This window comes from Rhopalosiphum maidis, chromosome 3 (assembly GCF_003676215.2).
Source record: "Rhopalosiphum maidis isolate BTI-1 chromosome 3, ASM367621v3, whole genome shotgun sequence".
Taxonomy (NCBI): Eukaryota; Metazoa; Arthropoda; class Insecta; order Hemiptera; family Aphididae; genus Rhopalosiphum; species Rhopalosiphum maidis.
The window spans coordinates 38,280,524-38,297,731 of NC_040879.1; the positions used below are offsets into that span (position 1 = coordinate 38,280,524).

At 28.3% G+C, this 17,208-nt stretch overlaps 1 protein-coding gene across 2 annotated transcripts in view; it reads right to left on the reverse strand.

Moving 5' to 3' along the window:
* The window catches only part of LOC113556124 (carbonic anhydrase-related protein 10), a 203,089-nt gene that overhangs the window by 28,985 nt on the left and 156,896 nt on the right, over positions 1-17,208 (reverse strand). The window lies entirely within an intron of this gene.

Consider the following 17,208-nt stretch of genomic DNA (forward strand, 5'->3'; position numbering starts at 1 on the left):
CGTTTATACAATATATCACTATTATAATATTATATACAAATTAATTAACAATGGAAATTAAAATAGAATAATTATATTACAACGGAATTTCGAGTAAACTGCTCTATCATTTCTCTTAGTTTTTATTATTTCAAATAAATAATCTTGTCCAACACACCGCTACTCAGTTATAACAAACAACCGTGTATTAAAAGACGACGAATAGAGAATTATACTGTTTTTTTTTTTCAATTTCTTAATGTACAAGTAAAATAATATTTTGTATTGAAAATTTACTCGCAGTAAGTCGGGGTGTATGCAGTCGCTGAATTTGTGCTCACGGCTATGCGAAAATGACGACGAAAAAAATCGTTATTATATGGTTAATAACTGAATTCCGGTTTTTCGAGGTTTTATACATTATTGACATAAAAGTATGTGTGAAATTGTATCGCATACACGATAATAACATAATATATATACATGGTTAATTATATAGATAAATCAAACAAGTTTTGTAAATAATTTCCTGTAAGTTCAAAGTATAATCTGGTCAAATCTATATTTTGTGCGTCGTACGGTTTTTTTTCTGTCTTAAATCAGAATTTCATAGAAAAATCATTGCGCTAATGGTAGTAAAAGTCATTTTGATAAAACATTTCAAGTCTATTTGATCTCGTAACATTGTAAGTTACGTGCAAGGACACTCGTGTTCATTGTTATATTATTTTTGAGACTGCGTCAAAGAATAAAAGCCTTCGAAAGAAATACTACTCCTTCTGATGTCGCGAGACATTTTTTATTGTTTTTCATCAGTTTTTTTTCGTTACCTTTATGAAATATTTGATATTCGGATATTCATACATCCACATGTTGAGTTTTAGGATGGCGTAACATGCTAAACAGTTTGGTTCTGCGAATAAAAAAAAAGAAAACTCGACGAACGTTTTACATCTCACGTATTACTAAATATGTTATACTTTAAAAACGAATGGGTTTCGAAATTAATCAAATAATTATATTTTCTCGATTAGTTTGGTTTTTATTTTTAATTACTAAAAACGATTTATTCTTTCAAACAACGTATACATCCTAAAAATATGTCCACATTTTTTGGCAAGATTCCAGATATAAATACCCAGACCAATAAACGAACATATACAGAAACAATGATCGACTAAAATTCACCTTTATTCATAGTTTTCAATATTTGATCACAAATTGTTTTCAATTTAAATTCGATAAGCAGTCCACTAATTTTCATTTTTTATCCGTTCTAAAAACATGTATCGCTAAAATCAGTTGGTATAACCTATTATGTCCTTAGTAAATTCTTGTTTGATATTTTCATTTTTTTTATTAATTATTTTCTTTTATCAGCTCTGATACTATCTTTATTAATATCACTTTCGATTATAAACAAAAAAAAAGAAAAAGAAAGAAAGAAAACTCTTTAAAAGTTATATTATATAAATGATTTTTTTATTATTTTTTGTATTAAAATTTATAAATAAATCGTTTTAAAAGATTCAATGAAATAAAATAGTTTCCGTTTAACAATAAACAAATATAAAAGAGAGAGTACTTACTGGCATCCCCAGAGTTTTAAATACAATGAAACCTGGTAATTTTACAAATTATAACAATTTAACGCATAAATGTTATTCTATTCTGATATCTAATAAAATACGTATACTTATAATATAAAATTGGTAATATATTATTTTGTGTTAATTTAATATTAATACAAAAACCATATTATATTATTATATTGAAAAACTATTTTTTAAAAAACTATTACAAACAGAGATTTTATCAAAATATATTAATGAACGTATAATAGATTTGAAGTAGAAAAATTAAAACAAATTATGTTACTTTTTTACATAAAAAAGTACGAATTACCTAGTAATACCCATAACATCATTGTATGCAAATCTAAAAATCTCATTCGGTATAAATACCTCACTTATTATTTTACTATTAATGTAATAATTATATTACACATTCTGTGTTACCAGACATTACTCGGAAATAAACAAAACCAAAGTAGGCAATTTACCTGTGACCGATAGTCATAATAAAATAATTGTTCTCAAGTGGGTTTCTCTGGCGCAACAATGTTAATAATCTTACATTTTTCTAACACCATAAATTGTGAAATTATCCCTTATTTAAATATTTTGACTAAAAAATGTACCTTAATCAACGAGAGTACATAAGTAGGTATACTATAGTTAATAGAGACGTCATGTAAGGAATACTAAAAACGATTCAATAATTTTGAGGTGTATAGAGAACAGAGAATGAAGAAAAAAAGACAGAAACATTATTTTGTATACAGCATACATATATAATGTTATTAGTATAATTTCATTAGGTATATCTGATAACAACAACTACTTACATTTAAATTCTCATTCGTTTTCAAAAATAAACTGGGTATGAACTTTGAGATAATTGAATAAATACCTACCTACTTATTTAATAAAAAAATAATACTCGATAATAAACGTTTCAAATATTGAATCTTTTTAAATATCGATAAAAACCATACACGTAAACTGCGGGGGGAGGGTGGCAAGGGGGACATTCCCCCTTGAATAAATTAGGAGTAAGTAATATAATAATAATAAATAATATATTGATATGTAACTATATATTTGCCCCCCCCCCACCAATAAATTTCCAAGTTAGGCTCATGGATAAAACGATTGTTCAATTATATGGGTTAGTCTATTAAGACCGAATATCAGAATTGACAAAATTTTTTGCAGAATTCATCGCATAAATTTAACTATCTCGTTAAAACATTTAATAATTTTTTTATTGTATGTATATTATTATAGGTATCAATATTTTAATATTATTTAAAAATTTTATTCCATGTTTTTACATTTTAAAATGGTCGTTTTTATAATATACCATTATATTAAGTAAAATGTCACACATAAAAGTGTTGCTAATGAATGCATTTTTTCTCGAGATTAAAGTATGCAAAAATTAATAGCAACAAAAAAATGATGCATATTGTATTACAAAAATATGTAGATTGTACATTCCAATGAACTAAAAATAAATACATATATATACCAAATAATACATCTCGTATTATGTGTTTAGGTACATGTACTGGGTGTTCCTCTCAATTCTAATTTAAGTTATTTCAAAATATTCTGTTTTTAAAACATTAAAAATGTTAAATTATGGGTTTTATGTTATTTTCTGCGCTCTAAAGTAGTAAAAATTTAAAATTACTACTTGTATTTTTATTATTTTTGTCTTGTTATTTTATTGTCAGAGATTGTTTTTTCATTTTTTGTTTTTTAATTAATCTCGTCTTTATATTATCAAGTGTAACTATATAAAATTAGTAAATAATAAAGAAACATTATTTTAATCAAAACCGTTAAAAACAATTATTACGCTTATATTATGTTATTAATAAAATAAAATGGTAAATATATGTATATGTATAGTATATATACAAATAATCAATACTTTAAAACTATTCCGTTTTAATTTATTAAACAGTTAATTATAAGTGATCATCGATTACTTACATTTAATATGAAATTAAAAAAAAAAAAATTAACAGATGCATTCAAATACAATAAAACACTATCTAAAAGTGTGTATCTTAGATAGTTTTTTAAGAAACAAATTGGATATAAAATTATGCATACAACGCATGTGGAAAGTATTGCAATATTGTGTGACAATGAATTAAACCTATTGATTTTATACTATTATTAAGTCTTACCAAGATGTATACTATTACACGAATAATAATTAACACCTTTCTTACAATTATTATAATTGCTAATATATTTAAATATGATAAATATATTTATAACTTGTGAGTATATTTTTACAAATGAACAACATGGCTTTCGACCATGACTATAATTTATGTATCTTTAAATAATCGATTTTTGATTAATTTACGATTTATACGGATTTTGAAAAAACTTTCGATTGTATTGACCATTTATTGTTAGTTTATATGCTAAAATCGTATGAATTTATAGATCCTATGCTTTCGCGATTCACTCCTTTCTAATCAATCGTGTCCAAGTTTGTAAGATACAACATTTTTTCATCTAAACCAATTCATATATTATTTAGTGTTCTCCGCGGTGATCATTTATCTCCTTTACTTTTTCTATTTGTTCATTATTAGTATTAGTAAAGTTCTAAATTACTCAAATTTCTATTACTAGCTGACTACATAAAAATATTTTAAAAGAATGAGGACACAGTGTAACTTCAAGCTAATACATATAATTTGTATAAATGGTGCAACAATAATGAAATGTATTTATATGTTGATAGATTTTCTATTATGTCGTATTCTTATAAAAAAACTTCTCTACATCAGTTATGATGTAATAATACAAATCTAGTACCTATGTAGAAACATTACTAAAGACCTAGAAATTGTATTTGATAAAAAATGATCTTTTAGCAATCATGTAGATTATATTCACAATAAAACTGGGATTATAATTATATAAGTACAACCTAGTGATTTTCATGATAGTCGAACATTAAAAATGTTATTTTTAGTACGTTACCATATTGATTATGCTACTTTAACATAATATTCAAATAGTATTAATCAAAATCGTAGTTTATTTAGCGTCCAAAATAATTTTTTAAGATATTTATCTTTTAAATGTTAATTTGAATGAAGTCCTCATTTATAATTTATTAATATAAGTAAATATTTTTCAAATAGTACCATTAAATAAAGATTTAAAATGTAAAATTTCTTTTTAAATTACTATATACACATATCATTGAATTTATTGCTCCGAATTTTAGAACATATTAACTTCAGAGTAAATAAAATTAATTCTAGAAATAAATATCCATTTTATTTATTTAATATTGATACAAACTATTTGTCATATTATTCTATTAATGTCTACTTATTAATAAATAAGTAATACTCTAAAATCTACTTATTAATATAACCCTGAAAATCTTTAATCATTATTTTTAACTTAGTATATCTAATTATTAAAATTATATTAATTAGCTATTTAATTGTTAATTTATGTTTTTACTTTGTATGTTTTCATTATATTAGTGTAACACATACATAAATGTACTGCCATCATCATACATTTGTAGATTGGAATATTATACGTATACCGTAAATAAATATTATTATTATTATTGTTATATTAACAATCTTCTGTTATTGTTAGATTATTATAGTTAATATACAACAACTATTATACTGATCTTACTAAGTTACATGTATAAGACCACAATTTAACTTCCAACTGACCTTGGATCTCAGGGAAATCTCTGTATATCAGATTGTTAATATTCAGTAGACAAAAAAGTCAAATTTCTCTAATTTTCTAAAAAACTATTCACCCTCCAAAGTGCTTATTAATTTTTCGATAATTTATTTTGCAACACATCATTTAGTCTCGTGATTCGTAATTTCATATGGTTTTAGACATAAAATGTTGTCTACGCGATCATCTCCTGCTCTACCAACAACCCTATTATCTACGTCTTATTCAGATTCGAGTAATTTCGTTATATATTCGTTAGAATATATGTACACTTCTACATGTACCTACGTGAATTTATGTACGCCGATGCCGATAATAATATACTAGACGTTCCGATATAGTATCGTGTTTACATTTAAATAAAGAAAAGTCCTGCACTGGCGACCGCAGCTAACGCACGTACTTACGATTTAGATATCTGTGTAACGATAATAGTGTTATTATTATGTTTGCCGTTTGCGGATGGTATCATATGAGAAATGCGATTTCCGGACTTCGTCGAGAGACGGATTTTCAAAAAATATTTACCGTACGTGATTTATAATATTACGACAATAAAATTTCAACCAATACGAGATAATCATCGAAAATCTAATAACGACAATAATATGGGTTGTCGTAATCGGAGACTGCGATGGACCCGATAAAAACCTATACTTATAACGTTGACATACTAAAACGAATTTCTCATTTGAAAAACTTTGATTTTGATCATTTTAATTTGTTATTTATTATTATTATTATTATTATTGAATCGTGTTTAAATTCTATTTGACTCGGATAAAATCGGCGTTCGTGGGAACAGACCCCGTATCAAAACCCAAAATTCCGGCTCCCGATCGGAAAACAAGAGGATAATACTGTATAATAAATCCAAGTCTGATATATAAAACACAACGTACGCATATTATTGTAACGTAATGGAAATAGGATGAAATAGAAGTTTTGTACTTCATCCCTTTGATGAAAACGCGATATCGTTTTTGCGGCATTGGAAAAATCGCGACGAGACCACCACCGTTGTTGAGTAATAATAATAACGGTAATGAGACCGAACACCACGACATGACGTTTCCAGCACGAATCAAGCGCGATATTTGTTCGCCATTACTCACGTATCTGTCTTGTATTTCTGTGTGGTGGTGGTGGAATCGAACGAATGGGTAGGTACACGATGAATACTTAAAACCGTTGCCACCCTCCGCCCAAGTCGTTTTTCCGCCCTATTTTTTTCGCACGTCCCACGAGAAAACGCGATTTCAGACAGGGCCATAAAGCCGGACGATTTTTTTTTATTGTTTCTCGTTTTTTCACCGCGTACGGTTTTATTGAAAACTTTTTGTGTTTCCTAGCGTCTTAACTGTTTCCAGTCCGGTAAAAAACACACATCGCGTTTCAAAACAACCGAATCGATCGCCATCTCAGATTACGCACGTATTACATAATACTAATATTTGTGTAGACGCACTATAATAATTTACCTACACATATCATATATATGTATGGAGATGTTGTTCGACACGAGGGCTACCGTATTTTGATAAGATCCGAAGTGGGTGACTAATAAAAAAACAACTTTGTCTTTAAATTCAACCGAAACGCGTGGGTTAATAGAGTGTGTTTTAACCCTTTTCTTGTCCTATTTTTTATTGCGTAAAAGTCATTAACGGTAATGGTCATTTGACACTGTTTTTTTTTTCTGGCTGTCGGTATGAGCGCACGCGTGCTCGACTACACACAAATGTAAATAAAACACTGAAAAGGAAAAAAAAAAAGCAAAACGGTGTAATCATCTGTTCTTGACACAGTTTATTTCAATTGAATTTCTGTAAATAATAGTTAAAATGAAAAACAATGAACATTGTGGTTTAAAATTTATAAAATATTTGAAAATATATTATAATATTAATTTTAAGGACCTAAGACAACATTGACAAGTTTAATTTTATAAAAAGATTTTTAGTTAATAGATCTCTAAACAGTCAACTTAAGTTTCCATTCAGAATATCCTTTAAATTTTTTAACGTATAAATTAAAATTGATTATGAATAATTCATTTTTGGGCCGAGCACCGATTTTTATGTTTTATCGGATTTTTTTTTAAGCCGTTGAATAGCACGGCGTCATTTATAGGCAAAATATGTACATCAATATGTATCTGTTCAAAACACAATACCGTTTTTTAATTTTAATAATAATATTATCAATCTTATTATGTAAACATAATATAACCATTAACCATTGACTACATACATTTTAGGAAACTGTATAACGTATATAGAATTTTTAACATAATATTAGAGCGTAATACTTATAACATTAAATAAAACGAAAAATACTAATGTGAAAATAAGAGCGTTGATATTATGTCAACGCGAATTAATTATAACCGTAAAGTGATGTTATTATTTAATATTTTGATAGATTTTAATAAGAGAAATTCATTTTTTTCCCATCGCAATCGGATCGCAGACAAAATTATCTTAATTTAAAATAGACACGATATCTTTTTAATAAAAACGTTCTCTTCAATATTCTTGTATTCGATCTATCAAAATGTCAAAAACGTACTATCACGACGATAAATTACGCAAAGCGAATATAGGTAACATTTTACAACTGTTTGCCGAGCTGAGCTGCAGAATTAGTCGAATTCGACCCGGGTATTTTCGTCACTATTAATTATTATATTGGCCTAAGCCACGACCGATCGTAATAACACTATAGTTTTATATTTTTTACAAGCTATATAAATATAAAAAAAAAAAACAACAAAATATTAAATAAATGAATGACATATTCGTTTTAATTAACTTTTATATTGATCGTCCAATGTTGTTTTATTATTGCTGTTTTGGCACGCACTCACACACACACACCCGCGCGCGCGCGCGCGTAGTATTAGTTTTATAGCGCTAAATTGCAATGTGGTAGAGGCATTCAGATTATAATTTTCTATTGTTTTTACCCAACGCTTTACCTCCCCACGCGTGAAAATACGTCCGTTTTGCACAACCCGGATAACGGCGAAAATGCTAATGCTATACAATATTATATGGGTAGGTCTGATAATTACTATCGACAACGACAGTGCAAAACGAATAATATCCTTTATACGTTGTATAAGCTTCGGGAGTCACGATTTGTTCCAATGATATTTTACGGTAAACGCGAACCACTTATGAAATAAAATGAATTTTGATCGCATTTAGTATTTATTTTTTAAATTTTTTTTTTTTTTTTTTAATATAGACCACATCGCAGACACCAAAACACGACGCATCGAGAACAGTATGTATAAGTGGCTCAATTCACTTTCCGCCGAAAAAAAAAATACGATGTATTAATAGTAATATAAACATTCTTGCCATTGAAAACTATTAGCATTGATTCTCATACAGTTGGTGGTATTTTACAGTTAGCTCTGTTCGCGCGAGCGAATTCCTGAAAATTGAGATGTGGCGAAATCATCAACCACGAGCCATTATCGATGATAAACATTACGAAGTGCTGTGGGCTCGTAATGTTATATAATTCGTCGAATGTATGCTACTCAATAGTTTGCGATAATCTTTATTTAGAGATTATGAAAATTACAATAATTTAATAATATAATATCCTTCGTATATTCGTTTGAAATTATACAAAAATAGTCACTCCCCATATGCGCAATACACGAGAGTCACGGTTTCAATGAGATTTATAAATTCTGCCCATTCTTCGTGATCTATGTCTACGTACTATACACAGAATATACTCTATAGATATACTACACGTCATAATTTATAAATCTGAATAGGTAAATTTTTTTTAGAATTAAAAAAATATCAATGACGTTAGGTTAGACTCAAAGATAATTTTTATCAGGAAGTATAACATTTTAGTCCTTAATTTCTTATAGTAAAAAATTCTGTCGTTATTATAGGAAACATGTAAAATACAAAACGGATTGTTTCATTGTTCATTTTTTTTTTTTTTTTAATTCGTCAAGTGTAACAACGTAATGTTTCGCTTTTTTTCCTCCTTCGCTAAATAGTTATGGAAAACGTATCTGTTGAATTAATAATCTCCCATAGAATACAGATGAGCACTCGCATAATGTGCATTAAGCTTATTGTTGATTTTAGATTTAACTTTATAAATAATTTCGTTCTTAAGTTCCGAAACTTAAAGACTTAATGTGTTTGTAAGACATTGTTTCTACAAAATTAATAACTTCAAAGTTAAAATTATTATCCTTTTAAATCCACAAAAACATATTACACACACATACACACACACACACACACACACACACACATATTAAATATATTAATACACTTTACATACAAACATATTAAAATCGTGTTAAAACTTTCGGTCTCGATGTTATAATGCTCGTGTGGTAGCGTTTAATAGATCACGGGAATTTCGGTTTCTCAAGTGCTTAGAACTTATAGCTATAAATTGAATAATTGTCGTGCTTAATGGGCTATATAACATTTTCATTTCCACTGAGCGATTCACAACAATACTAAATTGGTACACGGGTTTATACAGGAATTATGTACGATATATTGGTACCAACACGTCGGTACTGAAAACTTCAGTCAACGCATTCGTATTATATTATCGTAATAACACAGAATACGACGTACGATATTAAGTTATAGTTCCAAATAATTATGTATATTAGCACCCACTCGTATAATAGTATTGTTATACCTATATAAATACGTAAAACACTTTATATTCATTATTTTTTTTTTATCAATAAGTAGTAAAAGTTTTTATAAACTACCTATCAGTCAAGAATCAAGATAATGTTTTTTACTACTCGGAAATGACTATCGCACACGCACATCACTATTGCATTATTTTTTTTCTTTTTACTCATCACAAAATAATAATTGAAGTGTTCAAATTAAAAAAAAAACACGTATATTATAATAAAAAATGGGATTTTTGTAAAAAACACAACGTTGTAAAATTTAAAGCGTTCGTAAAATTATATTGTAATAAATGAAACTATAGGAGAGAGTGGAGATGCTTAGCACCCCGAAATTTACTCATACACTTTCAAGGCAAATTAACCTCCAAGCTCGTATATCAGTTTAAAATGAATAAATAATAATAATAATAATAATAATATACGTTACTTAGTAAAACGTGTTACGTGACACGTACTAACTATCAATGTCAATACCAACACTATAACAGCAATATACATAATATACTCGTATTTATATAAGACATTTTGTAATTTTTACTTATTTGTAATATTTTGTTTTCGAGTTTTATATATGTGATCTGCTTCACCGTAGATAAATTTAACTAATGATGTAACTATTTAAAAACTTGGTAAATGGTAATACATTCGAATTTAATTTGCTATAAAAACTTGAAACAAGTCTCGAATGCGTTCGTAGGCATGCACTTAATAATAAAATACGAATTATACTAGAATAAAAATAACTGTTATATTATTTAATATTTGTTTTAAAAAGATGAAGAATAAATCTTAATAAAGCTCTATTGGCTTAATTTTTTAAAAAGATGTATGGAGAGTTTTTAATTCTTCCTTGTGATTATTTTCGCTAGTTTCACCAATATATATTGGTAAAGGATTATTAAAAATATATTATAATATAATTGGAATTTATTACGTTTTTGTGTCTGAAATCGTAATAAAACATTATAATATAATATAAAAATTAACCTTTAATATTGATAGTATAATTATATTTTTGAATTATACCAATGGAAGTCAATTAAATTAGACTCGATTGGCGGGTGATGATCTTTCAATTAAATTGTGTTGGTATCTCGGATTCCGATTTATATCTCGAGGTACAATGTAAACAACTATATGAAGAAACCCAATAAACTTAATATCATTATATTGAAGCATTGTATAATAAATTAATATTAATTCACATTGATAAAATATGTGTACTATAATACACACACGGAAGTACCTATCATAATATACCTACGTCAAATACAATTTATATTGTGATGAGATTTTTTAAGTATGCATTTTAACATACTTTAATTTGGAACACAACGTTTTACGGAGCAGTGGAGTGATTAATACAATGCGCGAGATTCGGTTATAATACAACGTCACTCGTGTCATGGCCGGAAAACAACAAAATATAAAATTTATAAAATTAAAAATTTTCCATTGGACCACAACGTAGTTATTATCTGCAGTAGCGTCTCCTGAACTGCTCGGGGAATAGGTTAATCGAATACGATATATAACGGCTGAGGAGCCATACATTTTCTAGCCGCGAACTTTGACAGCTAATTTAGTCGGATATAAAACAGTACCGTGTAGCAAATACAATTCAACGTAAGTACCTACCGCTTTCAAAACGATGACATGATGCGATCGTTGACGACGATTAATGCAGTGGATTGGCCGCATAAATGTCATTATCATCGGAACGTCGTTAAATCGCGGGACAACACGTCGAGGTGCAGTGCCCATGCTAATTATCAGATTACAGTGTGCAGGGTTTCGAAAATGTTCATCCCGAAAGATAATCGATTCTAACGCGCAACATAATAATAATAATAATAATAATAATAGTATCCCAATATACACTATCTGCGGGCGTCGGTGTAGTCGATATTTATTTATGTAATTTTTTTTTTCGGTCAAATAAAATCGACCGATCACCAGCCGGAAGTGGTCTTCAGGAGCGGGTGGCGGTGGTCGGCGGCGCGGAAGGGCCCGATAGTTTAAAGCGTTATTTCCGGTTCGGCGGTTTAAGCGTGTCCTGTCTGTGCAAATTCGCCGCCCGGAGCCCAGTCCCCCACTCCCTTTCGCCCGCAGGTCACCCTTCGTCGTCCGATATGTCCCGTCATCCGTAAAGGTGCACGCGAAATCAAAAATGCACAATCCATATTAATATTATAACAGCTACTATTGGCACACTAGTCATGTATATGTGCACTGCACTTGTACGCTTATTTGTATATATATAAATTTATCGGGGACGTGATATTGTACGCCTGGCCGGCCGATTACGCTGACGTAAAATTATACGTTTTGGACTGCGGTCGATATAGGAGTGATATATTATACAAATGATTAAATAAATAATTATGTATAATATCACGATATTTTAGACGAACACTGCTGTGCAGTTAATGTAAATAGGATCCGCGAAAGACTGTGCTGGTGGTGACAATAAAATATAAATATTATATTTATTCATAAAAATTACTGTCTGGTATTCAATAATAGCGTTTAATTTAGAAGGTGAGAAATATTAATAGAAAATTAAATGACAACATGGGTGGGTATTTAGTGCTGTCATGAAGAAGAGAAGGGTTGTTCTACATTGGTAATACGTACACACTCACAGGGGTGGAAGTGATTAGTAGTGTAGTAGCACGTGGTGCATAATATTGAAAAAAAAATAAACAAGGAACTTTAAACCCAATGCAACTTGAGTGACGCGGAGGATCTATTTTATCTTTTATACATTTCCTTTCAGGGAATCAATAACCGGAGAATAATCGAGCGGCTAGTGTTTTACAAACGCTCAATAAACGACAAGAATTTGCACTATACGCGCTCTAGAACATTAAACTTAGTTGACAATAATGGTATGTGGTACAGACGCATATTATTCCGAAACAGAACGTATACTAAAGTATAATATAGTAATGATACTTAATCGGTGCTAATAATTTATATTTTACATTGAGCACGGGGACGTCTAACATGACCGTGCATTTTTAGTGCCCAATAATAACAAGATACTTTTATGATATGTATACGGGATGTTAAATTTTGTATCAAAAACTGTAAGTCGCGGATCGTGTTTTCGGTTCTTTTATACTTGGATTCAATGATTATATAAATGATAGATGATAAATCAAAGGTAACCGGACAAAAAGATCCATAAGACGACGTATTGAACTGAATATTGAGAGATAAACCCGTGCTGTATATAACTGTGTGCATGCTAAAATATGGTTTTTAAATTTTTATTTATAATTTGTATTTCCATGTACGAGCTATTCGAGCGGGACCATAATTCGCACGTTCCATACGTGCCGTTATGCTCGACTGTGAAACAGGCCTAAATAAACGTAATATTATAGTAACCTAACGATGAACAATATTATAAACATGATTGATGTTATTATGAATTGATATTAAAGTCAATCGGTGTGTACATATATACTAGTATAAAACGATTATTATTTTGCTATAAATTATTGATTTTAATTCTTTAAATTTCAAAATAAATTTCGAATATTATAAAAAAAATTTATGATTTTTTTCATTACTTTTTATTTTTACGAGATTTTCAATGATTTTTGTTGATTTTCAAAAATAATTTAAAGCCCTGTCGATGGGTACAAATATAATAAATACACAAGTCATCCACATAGAATATTCGTCTAAATGATTTAGACGAACGGGATTTCTCGTAGTTAAAAGCGATGTTAATTAAATTTTAAATTGGTATTTTTGATATTAAACGAAATCTTGTCTGTGTAATATCGTTAAAAGACTGTCTGATTAATTGTGTGTGATACATTTAAACCATCTTATTGTACCATATCGGATATAATCGAAAAATATAATACAAACGTTACAACACAACGCATGAAACGTTTACGCGCGATTACGACGAATTTGACTTAAAAATAAATCGCAAAAAACTACTTTATTTTAGCTATTATGATAAGTTAAATCTGTCGTTTGACAATAACTATATATACATATATATGTATATTGATGGTTTGGACTTTGGAACATAATTTTATTGTATATAATATAAATATTTAATATTAGTATGCTCTCATAACAGTATGTTATGTTTTGTTATTGAATACAAACAACTAATGATAAATATAATTAATTCATTTAAAGACATATTTTCAGTCTTGTGATGGCGGTCGGTCGATACGCACGGGTATCTGTGCGCTCTCGTTTCCTAAATTAAATTATCCCACTCATATTGGCGACAATGAGATAAAAATAAATAGTGGACGTGTTATTTGGACGTATAGCCTGCAGCCTAATGTGAGAAATTCCAATATAAATAAAATACAAACCTTTCAAAACATCACACTACGTAAATTATTAAACGCCCTCCGTCTAACCATACTATGTATTTTGATCACGAAATTCTTTCAACATGTCAAAAAGCAAAAATTATATTATAAACCACTTTTTAGAAATTTTACTACCCACAATTCGTGTTAATTCTCTAAGCCGGTTAAAACGAAAATAGTGTCGTGACCTACGTGTCTGCTTTCTTCAAACTTTTCACGTTTTGTGTGTAATTTATTGTGAACTATTTAATTTAGTTTAACAATTGATATGTAAACAATCCTGTATCATATTTACTTATTGTCCCCCAGAGCTTTAGATTGTAAATCGCATTTAAGAATACAAGTAAAACATAAAGATATATTTTAGTTTAATTTGTGAGCAATGCAACAGTTATGATTAAGATATGATGCTTTAACATATAATTACAGAAATAATTATATTATGCATTTGCATATTTATTCTGTTTAATTTTCTTGTATAGGTACTCACTACTCAGTAAGTACAAATGACAATTCTCAACGTTTGTGTTCAAATGCTTAAAATATTTAATTGTTGGATTTAAAGATAACATTTTGGGTTTTAAATGCACAGTTTATTGACAATTTGAATACATGTTTATCAAATATCGAGAACTTCGGTAAATTTTTTCGTAAATCAAGATTGACAATTATTTAATATAATACTGTGAATTTGTCACGATCACGTAAATACTTATTTTCCTTATAGTACTGTAATGTTATAGTGGATATAACGTAGCTTACAATATAGTGCAACAAAACGTTTATCAAATCATTTAATATTACTGTTTTTATGTTGTATTACGGATAGTACGTGAACGTGCATATTTCTAAATGCATATTTGATGATTATTCAGTACATTAAAGCTATTGCTCTACAATATATATATATATATATTTATTATGTGCTTTTGAGCACGAAAACGTTAAAACTATTTACCCATTACAATAATAATAGTCTATAATATGTATGCACAATACCGATGATTATTAAACCAAATGCATGTATAGGGTATACAGTGTTATTCAAAACGATTTATCCTGTTTAAAATTCTTAAATAATATATTATACTTAGATTTAAAGTTTAGAATTATAGAATACGAGTATTCCCTATGATACATATACATTAAATAAAATGGTAATACTCCAAATTAATTTGACGATACCTATAAAATATTATATAGTCTATAATATGGTTTCCCTAGGGGTTGATGATAATACTAGTGCGTACACAGTATTTTTTCATAGTATCCCCAAACAAAGTAGTAACATGGCGGGGTGAGTTATCTGGGAAGCCAAATGCATCGGATGATTAATTTTGATTAACCGTGTTTAGTAATAATAATATACTTTATAATATGTGTTCCTACACAGTAAATTTTCATATTCTACCTACTCCGATAATCACACTGTGATCTCGACGATCAAAGAACAACAAATGTATAATAATATCTAATAAAAATTTACTTTTACGGTATCAAATAACTGAGAAATTTTAAGTCTTTAGTTGGTTTTTGGTTACAAACGTAAAAATATTTTTCGAATATTTTACATCACATCGATGCAACGCACGCAGATATTTTTATCGGAGTATTACATTTTGTTGGAAAATAATTGGTCAGAATACGAACTTTTGGAAAATGTTTATTCTGAAATGCATTAATTTGCAATTGTACTGATTTGAATTATATTTTGGCAGAAAAGAGTTTATTTTTCGGAGACTTAATTCATTAGAAAGTATTTATTCGAAAAAACTATTATTGTTCTTAAAAAAGATAGACGACAATTATTATTCGTCCTCTGTGTAAATATTTTTACAATACTTTCCGTACAATTAAAATTCCGTATCGATTTGTTTCTGATATAATATATTTTAAATGGATTATGATTAAATAATAATATGCTTTTATTGAAAAATGTAGTTAATATAGTTATAATAATATTTATTTTCAATGGGATATTTTTTACGAAAATAAGAACACAAATGAATAATTTTTCAACTTTTTTCACAAAAGTAACCATATTTTTTAAAAATAAATATGAAATAAATTTCTAAAAAGATATATCTTAAATTATTACATTTCGAGTTTTGAAAAATTATTTTTTAACAAAATACACAAAATACAACTATCTGCCTAGATTTTTCTAATCTTTGGCATATAGACCTTCCAAAATCGACAGGGCGTGCCAAAAAAGATGGAAAACTATTTGTTTGGATTGGTATTTTTGTGGAAAAATATTCCAACAGAAACATACATTGTTGGAACTGTATTCTTATAAAAATTTGTTACTTTGGAATCATAATTTATTTAAAATATTAAATTATTTTTGAAACATAAACTTATGGAAAATATTATAAGTATTTGAAATATTATTTGTCGTTGGAACTGTATTATAGTGTACAATATTTTTTTGATATCGTATTTTCTCAAGAACATTTTTTTTCATGGCTATTATTTCGTTGGAAATGTATATACAATATACATATTATGTATATTATTATGTAATTGGGTTTTGGAATTTTCTAACAAAATAAGTTTCTGAATAAATACTATTTCCATAAAATACATTTCCAAATATCTTTAAATATTTAATTATTTATCTTAAAATTATATACTCCGACTATTTGATTTCCCAACGCATTTTTTGGGGTAAATATTTTTTAACGAATTACGTTTTCAAATTTTTACACGATGACCAATTATTTGTCAACAAAATATAATCGTCTGATAGCGTCTATTCCCGTTTGAGTTTTAATAACCATCTGTCGTTCGCGCCTTGGGACGACGACATTGCGAAGTACCGCTTTCCACTCAGAATTGTATGATA